Raw genomic sequence first — 5,162 nt, forward strand, 5'->3', positions numbered from 1 at the left:
CTTCTCTTCTCTTCTCTTCTCTTCTCTTCTCTTCTCTTCTCTTCTCTCCTCTCTTTTCTCTTTCTTCCATCAATTTATTTATCATTTATTTATATGTTCATATATCATCCCTTTAGCTATCTTAGGATTGTATATCTAGAACTGGTAAGGGCCTCTGAGGCTGCCTAGTTTGAATCCTTCATTTTATAGACAAGGAGATGAAGGCCCAAGGGAGTTAAATGACTTTCCCAAAGTCAAGTAAATACAAAGCATTAGAGGCAGAATTTGGACCTAGGTCTTTTAACTCCAGAACTCAGGTTTTCTGACCCTTTTTTTGTTCCTAACTACCCAATTGCTTATTTTGTTTGTGAGAGGCAGCATGGCGTAATGGAAAGAGCATTGAATTTGGAGCCAAAGGATCTGGGTCTGAATTCTGGCTGCAATAATGATTTTAATAATAGCTAAGCAAGTCATTCTATCTTGCTAAGCTTAGGTTGACTCTTTTATAAAGAGTCTTTTGTCAAGACTTTTGCTAAAGTCTTTTGCAAGGAAAGGATTTAATGGTCCTTAAAGGGCTCAAAAACAAGAGCCAGCATGAAATCATGGATGAGATATGGGCTTGGAGTCAGAAAGACTTGGGTTCAAATTCTACCTGGAGCAGTTAAAAGCTTTTTGGCCCAGGGCAAGTTTGAGCAACTTGCTGAGACTTCTCAACTAAGTCATAGACAGACTTCAGTTGGTGGAATTAGAAGGACTTCCCCTACTGAGATTTCTTCATGTTTATAAAATTATGGATATTTATATCCATATATTTATATCCATATATTTATATATTATAAAAATATGGATAATCCTGGACTCTCAGAGTTGGAAGGGCCCTCAGAGCCCAAGTAACCCAATTTATAACTGAATAAGGCTCTCCTCCACTATATAACAGCAGTGGCTCACACTGATCACACACACACATACACATAAATATATATCTACCTATCATTTACTAAGCTCTTCATACAAATGATCTCATTTGATACAGCAACCCTGTGAGGTAGATCATTTTTATTATTATTCTCATTTAAAAGATGAATAAATTGGGGGCAGCTAGATGGCACAGTGGATACAGCTCTGGCCTTGGGGTCAGGAGGACTTGTGTTCAAATCCAGCTTCAGATGCTTAACACTTAGTAGTTGTGTGACTCTGGGCACGTAACTTAACCCCAATTGCTTCACCAAAAAAACACAAAACAAAACAAAAAAAAAGAGATTGAACTAAAAGATGAGTAAATTGAGTCCAAGAGAGATAGAGTGGCTTGCCCAGGGTCTCAAAGCCAGTTAGTGATAGCAGTGGAAGTTATTGTTCCCAACCTAAATCCCTGTAGTCTTGGGAGTGAAAAACCAAATCCCATTGTCTTTTTAAATGGATTATCCAGTTCATAGAAATGGCAGTCCCTAATTTTTTCCTAATTCTTTTGGGTTTTGTAACTTCAGAATAGTGTCAGGCTTCTAACAGAAGTGGCTGAAATGCTTTTGAGCTCTTTCAGAGGGGAAAAAAAAAGGAGAGAGACTTTGAATGGAGAAATCATAGAACGACACCTGGAGCAAGGGCAGTGAATACTCTGGTAATTTTATTTATTCAGTGTTTTGCTCCTTGGAAAATCACATCTGGTTTCCTTGCAGCTCCCAGAGGACTTCAGTTCTGCATACTTACTGCAGCCGGCTGCAGCAAATACTGACAACACAAATTGGAAGACGACCTGGCCTCAAATATCAGGCGTGAGCAGAAAATTGCAGTTTTGTTGACTGAATTTCTTGAAAAAAATAGATCTTTTTTTTTTAAAAAAAAAAAAGACAGTGAATAGTGACTTTTTTTCAAAGAAAAATTGATTTTAGTTCTCATGGCAGTCATTTATTAAATCCAAGAACCTCCAAGGTAGATGTGATCTCATCAGCTACCTAGTCCCATATGTACCTGAATAAGAAACCCCACTGCATGATCTTTAACAAGTGATGATATAGTCTCTACTTAAAGACCTCTTATAGGCAGCCTTTTGCACTTTGGGCCAGCTTTAATTATTACAAAATTTTCTCTAACTTCAAACTTATATACGAGCAACTTCTACCCAGTACAGCTATTTCTACCCTCTGGACTAAGCAGAAGAAGTCTTGTCGCTCTCGGATGTGACATGACTTCATATGTTTGAAGATGGCTAAAATGACTCTCTCCTAAAATGATTTTTCTCCTCCAGTCTAGACATCTCACTTCCTACAACTGATCTTATATGACATGAACTCATCTTGGGTATATTACCCTCAGTCTTATGTAAAATGAGAATAATAATAATAATAATGATATTATTAACTAACTCACAGGATTGTTGCAGGTCTCAAATAGAATAGTATATAGCTTTACAAACTTAAAGTGATGTACAAATGTGAACTATTATCATTGTAGATATCGGGCACCACTGCATGCGAGACACTATCTCGAGTGCTGGGGGGAAGGGCAGAGATATAAAGAGGTCTGAGACATGGTTGTCCTCTTTAGGCTACTCACAGTGTACTTTATCTTCTGTCTCTTTATCTTTGTGATGATCTGGAGTCTCCCTTACCTGGAATCACCCCCTTCTCACTTCTGCCCCATAATTATGTCAAGATGTGACCCTAGAACCACCTTGGACATAAAGGTTTTCCTGACCTCGTCTCTCTCCCTCCTCAGTGCTAGAGTTGTGCTTTGGGGATGGAATAGAGAGTGAAGAGAGTGTTGTATCTGCTGTGCCTTTATGAGTTGCAATCCTGTTTCAGGTCCTTAACAGCTATGTAACCTCGGGTAGACCACTTAACCTCTACTGACCTCAGTTTCCTTATCTGTAAAATAGGAATAATAACAGCACCTACCTCCCAGTGTTGTTATGAGGATAAAATGAGCTAGTATATGTATCATAAAGTACTTCATAAATCTTAATGTCTTATACAAATGTTAACTTTTATTATTATGCATTGGTAACATAATGATAAAACTCCCAATCCAGTCCCTTCACCTGAGAAAGTCATTCTAGGGAAATATACAAACACATATATTCCCTTCTAAATGACCTTATTATTTTGTATTTGTTCATTTATATTTATCCTATATATGCTTTTTTATGTACATGTTAACTCACCTGATAGAATATTAGTCCCATGAGGGCAGAGGCTATTTTGTTTTGGTCTCTGTCTCCCCAGTGTCTAGTACAGTGCCCTATACACAGTAGGCTTAATAAATATTTCTGATTGATTGATTGAAGCACTTAGAAAATGATAGGTTGAATCAGTGATGAATACCCTTAGACATCTGGACTCTAGCCACTCTGGTATTAACTCCAAATGCAGTTGAAAATGAAGCTATCAAATATTTGTCACCAGACAAAACTTTTCAAGGTTTGTGTGCATTAAACTTTAATTAGGTTGGATAAAAAGGGAAATATAACCAATGTCAAAAATAATGAAGCCTGTCTTCTTTTCTGTATTTATTAACAAGTTCCTGCAGGCGGGATCCCCGAGACATCTTGGATTTGACAATGAAGCAGCAAAATAACTCAATCCCCTGCATAATTCAGTGATGTTTTTGAACGATGCATTCATGAGCTCATTTTAATGCATAATTGAGCTCAATTTCATTTGGTTTATTTCATTCCACTTTTGGAGACTTTCCATCCTGGGTCCCTGTGACGCATTCATGAATGCCTAAGTGGGCCAATTGAGACTTTTTCTAAAAATGTCTAATTAGTTGGAATCCTCAAAAAAAGACAAAATAGAAAATGAAGCCTCTTATCATTTGGGATTAACTTAGAAAAACCTCACCAACCACTCCCCACCACCCCCAAACTTCTTGAGCCTCTTTAATGTCTAGATTGGAGTATTGTGTTCAGTTTGGGAAGGACATTGATGAACTGGAGAGCATCTAGAGAAAGGAAAGCAAGATGGTGGAGGTCCTTAAATCTGTGTCATGTGAGCATCATTCAGTGGAAGCGGGAGTATTTAACCTGAAGAAGTGAAGGCTCAGCAGGCCATGCTAATTGCTTTCAAGTAGTTGAAGAGCTGTCCTGTGGAAGACAGATTAGACTTGTTCTGTTTGCCCCAAAGGACAGAACTAGAGGCTGCATTTAGAAGTCTCAGAGAGATAGATCTAATTTCAATGTCAGGAAACAACAGTTTTAGTTGTCCTAAAGGGGAATGATGGTAGTAGGTTCTCCTTCACAGGAAAAGTTCAAAGCTGGAATGACTGATAGTCTGTTACAATGCAGAGTGGATTCCTGTTCAGGGATTGGTTGGACTAGATGTTTCTGATTCCTTTCATCTCTGAGCTTCTGTGATCCTGAGTTAGTCGATGATTTGGAGGGAGATTGAAAGGGACATAAATGATCTCTTCATCACATTCTACAAAGAATGGGATCAGAGAGCACATTAGAGGTCATCCAGCCCAATGTTCTCATTTTACAGGAGATTATGGAATTAGATCTAGAGGTGCACAAAACCACAGAAGCCATCTAATTTTAACCCCTCATTTTACAGAGGAGGAAATTGAGTCCCAGGAGGTTAAAAAGCTTGCTTGTGATCACAGAGGATTTCAGAATGAGATTGCTACAATTATGGCTTGTAGCATAACACCTCTTACACCTAGAAAAGGTAATGTTTGGGGCTGGGTTGATACCTTGATATGTGGCAGATTCTCTCATCATCACATATGATGGAAATCAAAACTTTCAAATTTGCTATGTCAAATTCAGGTACAGCAAACATACAGACAAGGTAATTTTATATGGTTTGGTTCCATTCATCTCCCCTCCGGCAAATAAGAAGTCAAGCCACCCACCCCTCTTCCAGGCTATTCTATCCACCTTATGTTCTCTTTTCAATGATAAAAGCCAGACCTTTGATTGTGAGAATGATGCTCCACATTATCGTTTCTAGCTGGTTTCCTTTGATCTAACTGCTACATGCGCCAGATTCATTAACTAGAGTCCTTTGCAGGCATTACCTCGTTGTTATCCCCATGCTTAGTATCTTGGGCACTTCTGGTGAAATTTGAAAATAAAATGATGATGATGAACAACTAACATTTGTATAGTGCTTTAAGACTTTTAGAAATCTTATTTTGCTCGGGGTGCTAGGAAGTTAGATGGCACCGTGGTACCATGGACAGAGCAC

This window comes from Vombatus ursinus, unplaced genomic scaffold, assembly GCF_900497805.2.
Source record: "Vombatus ursinus unplaced genomic scaffold, bare-nosed wombat genome assembly UNPS02014810.1, whole genome shotgun sequence".
NCBI classification, from domain to species: Eukaryota; Metazoa; Chordata; class Mammalia; order Diprotodontia; family Vombatidae; genus Vombatus; species Vombatus ursinus.